Consider the following 12,018-nt stretch of genomic DNA (forward strand, 5'->3'; position numbering starts at 1 on the left):
CAGCACCGGTTGCCCTTGAACTAAAGAAATACAACAAAGGTATTTCTGATCGCATCATGACACTAATGTTGGAACTTGATTACAACACTCGCGTTACGCTTGTCAGTTGCTATGCCCCAACCATGGCCAGCACTGAGCAGGAAAAGGATAAATTTTACAGCCAACTCCGTAATGTCATCTCCAGTTGTCACCATAAGGATAAGCTTATCCTCAAGGGCGACTTTAACGCGCGTGTTTGTACTGATTATCAGGCATGGGACAGTGTACTTGGTCACCATGGTGTAGTTTGAATGAACTCCAGCAGTTTGCGCGTGCTCTCCATCTGCACGTTTGTATTGTATTTGTGTGTGTGCATGTATGTGTATACCTTCGTCTTTGCGTGTGTTTCTGTGTGCATGTACATGTTTGTTCGTGTGTGCGCGCTCTAATCAACTTTCGACTTTCCATATTCGGGATGTGTGATGGGCTAAAGTATTAGTTTATTGAATTATAGCACCTATAAACAAACTGCGGCCCGCAATACTTTCCGAATAGCACCTTTAACGAAAAATTACCTTTAATAATTTTAAGAGTGCAGGCCTCTAATGATGAGCCGTATGTCAGGCGTTCCCGATTTTCGGAAAAGATTGGCTATACTTGAATTGTAGCGTACGTAAATAAGTATGTCATAGTCCCTTATATTCTTAATGAATCGGAGTGATGCAGCATATGACAATGATGGCCCTTGAATAATAGGTGGAAACGATCTGGTGACCTTTCATGCCGCTTTTCTGTGTCCATTTTTTCTTTTAGTCTCAAATCTTGCGTCAACACTTGTCTCTAGAAGAAGACATTCGTTGAGGATGGCATACATAGGGATGGAAAGCCAGATTTGATTGTCAAGTGAGCTTCTTTAACTGCTCCTCCATATAAACGTCTCCACATACACAGACACACACAGACAAAACGCGCGCGCGCCCTCACGGATGCGCTCGCATACGCACGCTCGCACGCACTCACACGCTATCACAATCACATACATAAGCATACACACAAATGCATACACGCACACACACACACACACACACATACACACACACACACACACACACACACACACATATATATACATATATATATATATATATATATATATATATATATATATATATATATATAATGGATAGAAACACACGCAGTATGTGTGCGTGTGTATATTCATATCAACAGGAAAGATGCAGAAATACAGAGAGAGAAGGGGGGGGGGGAGAAATCAAAACGGATAGACAACACACATGTATGCACAGCGCACACATGCAGAAAACCAAGCCGCTTTACCTGTATGAGGAGATTGTAAAAGACAAAAAATGAAAATGGGTAAAAAGAAAAACCATGACAGCTGTCAATTAGTGACAGGGAAAAGCAAGTCGAGAAGACGAGAGATAAACTATTTCTGATTGCCGCCATTACTAACACATTTTCTCACATTGTTTTATTTTCTGAAGGCATTCAACGTCTCCCCCACCTTCATTTCAAGGTGACAAATTAGAGATGAAATATTTACTGCCTTTAGCGCGATAGTTTCAACAGAGAACTCTTGTCTTCCTTGCAGATAAAAAAGAGAATAACAAAGAGCGTGTTTTGATATACATACACTCATACATGCACAAACACTCTCACACACATGAATACATACATACATAATACATATACATACATACATATATACATAATATGTATATATACATACATACATATATATATATACATATATACATACATGCATACATACATATACATACATATACATACATACATATATATATATATATATATATATATATATATATATATATATATATATATATATATATATATATGTATGTATGTTTTCAGTTTTCTAGGACTTAGTTGTATGTTGCAGAATCGTCCTTTGTATCGATCTCGGATTTCAGTTGAAAGACTCTTGAATATCAGCCTGTTTTCATTCTGCTCAAACGAAGATTTTAATATTTGTTGTTCTGCCCCTTTACTCTCTACTTACATGGGCTGCGTTTATCTGTTAATGTTCGTATAAGCTTCGTGTTTTGGTGGTCCATATCGGGATATATAAATACTACTCAAAGATTTGTTTGTCCTTAGAGCTCACTCTGAAGTAGTATTTCTCTTGAAATTACAGGGCGCACCGGAGATAGTAATACTATCTCCGGTGCCGAAACGACTATAACCCTCAGATGTACATCGGCTGATGAGAGGCTTCTGTTTATGTTCATTTTGCTTTGATCTGATTTTCAGTGCCTCATAATTGTTGTCATCGTCAGTGCTTATTTTCTGCACACACACACATACACATATTAACTATATATTAATAGTACATTCGCTTTTAATTTATTATTATCAATAATGATAATAATTTAGTTATTATTAGTAACAATGAATTGATATTAATTTATTCAACTTGCAAACGCCTACTCTCTTATGCAAGTCGGAAGCTAATTCATTAAAGTAAGTTAGAAGATTAATGTAGTTCGAGTCCGTATATCGTAAATTGCTTCAAGCCATTAATTTCTTGTTAAAAGGGATAGATAATCGATCTCTGCTGAAAGTTTAATAAAACTTGAAGCTAATCAGATCAATCCCTTTTGCTAACCACGGAGGCATAAAACCATTAATGTAATCATTTTATTTATAACTAACAACGAGGCTAAAATTATAGGATTTCTAAAAACATGCACGTAAAATATATGAAGGGTTATTAGAAAGTTTTTAAAGAACAGATGCAATGATTTTACTTTCAACGGAAGTAGCCCTCTTATTGAGTCAGTGTATACTTCATGATATTTAATGGTGTTCACTTGTTATACCAGGTTCTATAACATACTAGAACAGCTGTGTGACTTTAAGGATAGCTGACAAATTTGAGCAACATGCCTGCATGAAACTGTATACGAATCTCGGCAGTTCTGCTACCGAAGCTTTCGAAATACTACGTCGGGCTGTTGGCAAACCTTCTTTACGGCATACGTAAAATTCTGAATATTTGTGCCTCCCCAACAAGGCTACCCACGACCTGCGCCGCCATTTTTGCTAACCAAAATATTTAACTGGCCAAAATCTTTAATTGTGCTTAACAGAGTAATGTGCCTAAAGTTACTAATAATGTTCCCCCTGTTCGAGTCCTTTCTGATCAACGTTACCAACACCCGACTCGCAGCCTTGGGAATTCTCCTATTCTGCTGCCAGTGGGCATAGACACTGGCCAGTAGGTGCCTGACCAAGTCTGGCATACTTTTGATTTGGGATGCAGAGCCCAACCTTAACGCCTCTTTTAAGTCCTTAACTAGATCCATTTCTACTCTGGTCTTATCTGAACTTAGATCCTGGCTAGGAAGTTTATAAGTTCGATTTCACAATTATATATTTTATTTATTTATTACACGCATACATACATGCACGTACATACATACATACATACATACATACGTATAAACACACACATGCACATGCGTACATACAAACATTTCTGAGAGACCTTCTGTCATTTTTATCTGATGATGGCCTGACAACTGAAGAAAAAGTTAAAATGACTAAGTGTATACGATGATGATGATGATGAGGAGAAGGAGGAGGACATAAAAAGGAAGCATAAAAGAGTATTACTAATTTATGTCTCCTCCTGGGATCAAGAAGGCATATTCAGGTGGATAGGTATTTATCACAGACCTCATACTGTTGTTCACTTAAACTGGGGTTGTTAGGGTGTCAATATGCTTCCCTTTCTTGCCTCTACAATTCTGAGTTTCGAAAAGTTGCGAAAGCCTTTGAAAACCTGATGCTTCCTTACATGCAGACCTACCTTAAACAATAACATTCTCTGAATTTGGATTGATCTTGCAATATTTCAAGGTTGTTTTTTTGTGCACTTTTGAATTTTCTACGTGGTGCACCAATACTGCGTTCTTCATTTGCAAACTCAGAATATAACATTGTCTTTGGTAGTCTACAGTCAGGCATTCCCACATGTTCACTCCAAAGCAGTTAGATTCTCTTGTGAGTAAGAAACAGACTGGAACTAATTACAAGCCTGAGAATATCTATAATAGGAATTTTATCCTGCCACTGTATGCGCAGACTCTTCCTTAAGGAAAGCCATATACAAATGATTAAGCTGATTTTGCATGGAACTGATGTGCCACTTCATGTTTCCGCATCATAGAGGAGAATTGGGAGGATGACAGCCTTGTAAACTTTAATTTTTGCATCAAAGTGAACACCTGGCCGGTATCACGCCTTATGCCATAGTTTTCAAAAACCTACACGCTCCTTACCAGTACGTAATGAAACTTTCGCATCGATGCAGATATCTGAAGTCAACGTACTTCTGAGATATTAAAAATTCTCCACATTTTCAGTTCAGTTCCATTTACATTTACTCCCAGTGGTACTCCATACCTGGGACATGTTAATACAGAACTTCTGTCTTTGCAGTTCTGATAGTGAAACCAAAATTGTTACAGGTCGTTGAGAATTGACAGATGTAGGCATACATGATAGACTCATCTGTTTCAAACAAGCTACAGTCGCCTGCAGTTCCAATTTATTTAGGTGACTGAATTTGGATTTTGCTTGCAATTTGCGAAGATCACACCATTGGTGACATAAAATGGTACAGATATGTTTCGATTGTTCCTAACACAAGCCAGCACATCATCATGAAAATAGTGCACAATATGCACGAACATATTCGGTAAACTATATCAAGCAAAGATGCTCAACAAACTACTATCACATACATAAAAAATAATAAAATAAATGCGCCCTTTTTAAAGCCTAGCCAGGCTCATGGGCCCGGTTTCCCGGTTTCAATGGCGTACGTGTTCCCCAGTTGGACGGGACGCCAGTCCATCGCAGCGTTACTCATTTTTGCCAGCAGAGTGAACTGGAGCAACGTGAAATGAAGTGTTTTTCTCAAGAACACAAAGCGTCACCTGGTCCAGGAATCGAAACCACAATCTTACGATCATGATGCTGACACCCTGACCACTCAGCCACGCGCCTCCACACTATCACATACATACGGTGTTGAAATCCTTCGTGAGATCATTAAAGGTTATATTTAGATGAGTTAGGTTTACAGAAAGTGTTTCCCCAATATAATCATATGTTGCAACAGAAATTGAACCTGCACTTAGCATTTTAGTGAAGACAGTGACATTATAGTTTCATTGGTTTCAAAGTAGCAGGAAAATTCATCAAGAGCTGTACAGATTATCAATAGATTCCTCATTTATTTTCTTTGAATTGTTCACGTCATTTTAAAAGTTTTCAATCCAGCTTTCGTGTGCTGCGTTTTTGTCTGATTGGTGTACTACATCTACTGTGAGGACGCGTGAAACCAGGACGGTAGAGCAACAGCTAGCTAGATACATACATACATACATGCATACATACATACATACATACATACATACATACATACATACATACATACATATATGTGTGCGCGCATATGTGCTTCGGATTACAGACAACGGGAAGCTTACCCTTTCGAAAGCAATAGCTCATTCGGTCACTAATCAAAGTTTATCGCTGTTTCCAAGAAGTAGTATTTGCACCCCCCCCAAAAAAAAAACACGCACCCATGCCCACCCATTCATATATACATACATACATACATGCATACAGGCATATACATACTTATGTGTACGTCTGTCTTTTTTTAGAGCATGATTTGAGGAAGTTTGGACTGTTATTTCTCACTGGTTGAGAAATGTAAACCTCTGGACCTAGCTTCATCATATATTAACACCATCACAATTCGAGTCAATAAGTAAACTTTTGCTACGTATCTTGCTCTGCTAGAAATAGCTGCCAAATCTTTCTGGAAAATTATAACCCACTGTCTGAGAAAAGATCCATTGGTTTGATTTAGGGTTTTTTACGTGGTTGGATAAGCTGATCATAGGTCTGTTCGATTAAGGCTTACCTAGGAGTAAACATAAATTCCATTACCAAAACAATTACCAGGAATAACAGCAGCTGCAAAAGTAGCAGTGCTGCATTACACCATTGAAAAAACAAATTCAAAGAAAACAATAAATTTCAGTCATACTGTCACAGCAACAATATGGCTGAAATGAAATACTTCAGAGAAAGATAATAAATACAAATTATGATAGTGCTACACATATCTAATACACTGAGTCGAAAATCTTCGATCGACTGCTAATATCCAAACAATTAGCAGACGAAAACTCCCAGTTGAGTTGTTTATAAACTAAAAAAACAGCAAGAACGCTATGATGTTTAGACAATATAAACAATGCAAATTGGATTAGATTTGGTTTTTAAATCAAATGATAGATGTACTGAACGTGTTGACGGTTCAGTTAGACGTCTCTGAAGAACCACATTTATATTCAACTCAGTTGGTAATATTAAGAATTATTATTATATTCAGAAAAAAAGTGGAAGGTGCTGTCGCTAATTATGAATAGCAACTTTGTGGCTGTCGGAAAAATAAATGAGAACAGCGTTCTTTCTCGTACAGATACATATATTGTACCATGAGTTCAGAGATTTCGATCAAATGAGATTATCAAAGAAAATAGTGGGAAAAAATTCTTATTCTAAGGAGATGCTAAAAGTGACAGTTCATTAAATAAAGTTAGTGGACGGAAAAGTTTGGACAACAAAGACAATACATATTTGTGTGGATTAGGTCTTAAAAGACAATGGGTGAAATCAACAGACATAATCTAGTCTTCATCCATAGTTATTCAGAGGGTGATGGATTAACAGGCTCTCATATAATATAAGAACTTGAAAAACTTCATGCAACTGAGATTAATTAATCAGTTAGTAGAAAACAGACACCTTCAGTGGTGTTTAAAATCTAAAACTAATAAGCAAGATAGCTTACTCTCAAAAACATCTGCATGCTGGAATGTTTGGTCAATACCGATGATGCAGTATTGGAATGGATCTGGTCTATAAAGCCAAATGGTAAAAGTAACGGACATATGATATATAATCTTTATTAAGGCGATGGAGAAAATGCCTTGTGGTATTTGTCCCGGCTCTATACGTTATGAGTTCAAGTCCTGTTAAAGTCAACGTTGTCAAAGTTCGATAAAATAAAGTACCAGTCTAGCACTGGAATCGTTATACTCGAAAAATCTTCTCCTTTAAATTTCAGGTTTTGTGCCTATGTTAGAAACAACTATGTAGTTGTTATTGTTACTGTTGTCATTTAATTACATGTACTCTGATCTAGGAGACAAATATATGATCAATGACATTCAAACCATGACTTTTATTGTTGTTAGCATGTGTGAAGCTGTAGGGTGTGATTTGTATAAGAATTGGCTGTTATTTCTAGCAGATTGGCTGACCGCGTACGGCTTACTTAGTTTTCAATATAATTATAATTGTTTTGGTTGTTGTTACTCTTCAGCCCTAGGTAAGCCCTTAACAAGCGTATATATTACTAATAACTTTCCAATCGTGCCCTATCCATCTTGATTCTAGGGACTGTTTCTAGAATTACATTAGACAATTATTTTTTCCGTTTGTTTTTTTAACCTACCAAGATGTGATTTAAGTGAGATTGCCTGCTATTTTTACCCAACAAAGCGAGGAATTTGTTGTGGTGTGTTTGTCGTTGTCTTGCTGTTATGGTGTAACGTGCTCTTATATTGTGTGACGCTGTTGCTGTGCTGATGTGTTGCTAATTTTGCGTTGCATCGCTTTGCTGCTGTTGTTGTCGTATGTTGTGTCTGTGACGATATGTTGGCATTGCTGTGTTGCGATGTGTTGCTTTGTTGTCGTATGTTGTGTCTGTGACGATTTGTCGCTATTGTTGTGTTACGATCTGTCACAATTGTAGTACACTGTTCTTGTGTAATAGTATGTTGTGGTGCAAGTGACGAGCTAGAATTGTGATATCTTGCGGCACATTTCTGTTGCTTTTGTGGTACGTTACTCATGTCTTGCCGTGCGGTAAGCTGTTGTTGTGTTGCAGTTGATGTTGTTGTTGTTGCTACCGTTGTTGTGATACGCAGCTTTCATTGTTGTTATGGAATACTGCTGCTGTAGTTATGTTGTACTGCTGGTGTTGTTCTTCTTGATGCTATTGTTGTTGTGGTTTGCTTCCAACGTTGCTACTATTGTTGTTGCTGTTGTGGTGGTGTTGGTGGTGGTGGTGATGGTGATGTATTGTTACTGGTGTTGCGTTAGTGTGTTATTGCCGAGCATCTCACAATTATTGTTATCAATGCCGTTTCACTCCAGTTCATTCCTATTCCGCGGGGGAGGCGGGGCCGCTGACCAGAAACATTCCAAACATAACCAACCCGATATTCAGTTTTTCATAGAGTTCCTACAACCACGTTATCGAATCTGTCATCGGTAGTTTGTGACCTGAAGGTGATTTAGCGGCTATTTCTAGCAGGTCGATAAGTCGATCTCCTATTGCTGCTGTCGCATCTAGTGTATTGTGTGCAGTTAGTGCTGCTGTTGCTGTTGCTGCTGCTGCTGCTGCAGCAGCCACTTGATGTTGTCATTACCGCTGCAGAGACTGTGATTTAATGTTATTGCAGACATAACATATTACTGTTGCTTGTTCTGTTGCGGTTGTTCACTCGTGGTGCTGCTGTCATTAATACTACTGTTCTTGCTGGTGTTGCTGATGTGCTGCTTTTGCTGACGTTACTCCTGTGTTAAGCATTGCTGCTGTGGCTAATATTACAACTGTTGCTGGCGTTATTGTTGTTGCTGTTGTTGCTTTTGCTAGCGATACTGTTTTTATCGATGTTGCTATTGTTGCTGGTGACGCTAACATTACAGTTCCTGCCAGCATTACTGCTGTTGCTAAGGCGGCGAGCTGGCAGAATCGTTAGCACGCCGGGTAAAATGCTTTGCAGTATTTCGCCCGTCTTCGCGATCTGATTTCAAATTCCACTGAGGTCGACTTTGCCTATCATGTTTTCAGGGTCGATAAAATTAGTACAAGTGGAGTGCTGGGTCGATGTAGTCGACTTAACCCCTCCTCTGAAATTGCTGGCCTTGTACTAAAATTTGAAACAAATATTACTGCTGTTGTGGTCGTCATTAGTTTTACTGTTGTCGCTATTGTTTTTGCTGATGCTAGCATAACTACTGCTACAAGCATTACTGCTGTTGCTAATATTATCACTGTTGCTAAAATTATTGTTGTTGCTAATGTTCCTGCTATTGCTAGTATTACTACTGTTGCTGACGTTACCAGTTTTTTTTCTTTTGCTGCTGTTGCTATTGTTGCTGCTGATGCTAATATTACTACTGCAGCATGCATTACTGCTGTTTCCAACGTCATTGCCGTTGCTAACACTACTGCTGCAGCTGGCATTACTGTTTATACAGTTGTTGCTATTGTTGCTATCAATGCTAATATTACTACTGCTGCATGCATTACTACTTTTGCTTATTATTGCTGTTGTCAATATTACTGCAGTTGCCAAGGCGGCAAGCTGGCAGAAACGTTAGCACGCTTAGCAGCATTGCATCCGTCTTTACGTTCTGAGTTCAAATTCAACCGAGGTCATCTATGCCTTTTATCATTTCAGAATCGATAGAATAAATAACAGTTGAAAACTGGGGTCGATGTATTCTACTTTCTCCTTCTCTAAAATTGCTGGTCTTGTACCAAAAATTTGAAACCAATATTGCTAATTTTATTGGTCATTTTGTTGCTGCTTTTGCTGTTGTTGCTAATATCACTGTTATTTCTAGCGTTAGTGCTATTGAGGATTTTTCTGCTGCTGCTGGCGTTACTGTTGCTTTTGCTTTTACTGCCATATTAGGTGTCACAGTTGTTGCTGTTACTACTACAACTATTGCTGTTGCAATCATTATTGTTATTGCCGCTGTTGTTGCTAATATTACTACTGTTGCTTGCATTACTGTTTCTCCTGTTACGTTAATATATTTGCTGTTGATACTGCTGTTACTGAATTACTTTTGGTTTTGGTGTTTGTGCCGTTGCTATTGCTAGCGGTTTTTTGGTTGTGGCTATTAACACTATTACTAATATTATTACTGTTGCTGCTAAAGCTAATATTACCGCTCTTACTGTTGTTGTGAGTATTACTACTACTGCGAACATTACTGCCGCTGATAATATAACAGCTGTTGCTAACACTAATGATGTTGCAAACACTACTGTTGTTGCTAGCATTACTGCTGCAATTGTTAATAACGTTACTGCAATAGTTTCTGCTTTTGCACTTTCTGATATTTTTGGTGTTACTATTGTTGCTCTTGTCGCTATCATTACTACTGTTGCTGAGTTAGTATTGTTGTTGCTAATAATATTGCTTTTGCTGACTTTTTGATGTTACTACTGATGCTAATATTACTGCACTTACTGATGCTGTTGTTGTTGCTATTTTTGTTGCTATTGCTACTAGTATTACCACTGATGCGAACATTACTGCTGTTGCTAATATTGCGTTTGTTGCGAAGATTACTGGTGTTACTGGCGTTTTTGTTATTGCTCCTGTTGCTAATATCAACAGCTGTTGTTACTACGATTGCTAGTGTTACCATTGCTGCTGCTGTGGCTGCTATTACTCCTGGCTTTCATGTTACTGTCGTTGCTGTTGCTATCGCTGACATAATAATGTTGTTGCTGGTGTTATTCCTGTTGTTGCGACTGTTACAGACGTCAATGTTGTTGCTGCTCTTACTAGTGTTGCTAATTTTATTGATGTTAATGGTGATTTTGCTGTAGTGTATGTCACTGATATCGTTACTGTTGTTGATGTTATAGTTATGTCTGTCGGGTAAAGAAGTAATTGTTATCGGTGATGTCTCGGTCGTAGTTGTCAAATTTTATTTTAGGTACTGCTGCTGCCGCTGCTGCTGCTGCTGTTGCTGTTACTAACATGGCTACTACTGTTACTGTTCGTATGCTAATTTACTACGTGTACTAATATGCTGTTTTGGATGTGGAGGTGCTGCTATTGGTCTGTGTGGTTACGGTGGTGATGACTGTGGCGGTATATGTAAGTAGCGGTGATGGTAGTGTTAGCGATGGTGGTGATGGTGATGGTGATGATAGCGCTTGTAGCGATGGTGGTGGTAGTCGTCGTGGTTTTGATGGGGATAATGGTGGTGATGACAGTGTTGGTAGTATGGAAGTGGTAGGGATAGAGATGGCAGTGATGGTATCGATGGTGACGGTGATAGCTGTGATGGTGAAGAGGGCAGTGTCGGTGATAGTAGTGGTTGTGATGGTGATAGTGGTGATGAGGGTAGCGTCGGTGATAGTCGTGGTTGTGATGGTGTTGGTAGTGATAGTAGTGGTGGTGACTGTGTTGTTTGAGGCGATGGTGGTGGTGGTGGTGACGATGGTGGTGGTGGTTGTGATGGTTGTGGTGGTTGTGGTGGTGGTGGTGGTTGTTGTAGTGGTGGTGGTTGTGATGGTTGTGGTGGTTGTGGTGGTTGTGGTGGTGGTGGTGATGGTTGTGGTAGTGTTGGTCGTGGTGGTGGTGGGATTTTGGTGGTGGTGGGATCCTGGTAGTGGGATCTTGGTGGTGGGATCCTGGTAGTGGGATCTTGGTGGTGGGATCCTGGTGGTGGTGGTGGCAATGGTTGTGGTAGTGTTGGTAGTGGTAGTGGTGGGATTCTGGTGGTGGTGAGATTCTGGTGGTGGTGGGATCCTGGTGGTGGTGGTGGTGATGGTTGTGGTAGTGTTGGTCGTGGTGGTGGTGGGATTCTGGTGGTGGTGAGATTCTGGTGGTGGTGGGATCCTGGTGGTGGTGGTGATGGTTGTGGTAGTGTTGGTCGTGGTGGTGGTGGGATTCTGGTGGTGGTGACATCCTGGTAGTGGGATCTTGGTGGTGGGATCCTGGTGGTGGTGGTTGCAATGGTTGTGGTAGTGTTGGTAGTGGTAGTGGTGGGATTCTGGTGGTGGTGAGATTCTGGTGGTGGTGGGATCCTGGTGGTGGTGGTGATGGTTGTGGTAGTGTTGGTCGTGATGGTGGTGGGATTCTGGTG

This window comes from Octopus bimaculoides, chromosome 8, assembly GCF_046866305.1.
Source record: "Octopus bimaculoides isolate indiv1 chromosome 8, ASM4686630v1, whole genome shotgun sequence".
In the NCBI taxonomy this organism is placed as follows: Eukaryota; Metazoa; Mollusca; class Cephalopoda; order Octopoda; family Octopodidae; genus Octopus; species Octopus bimaculoides.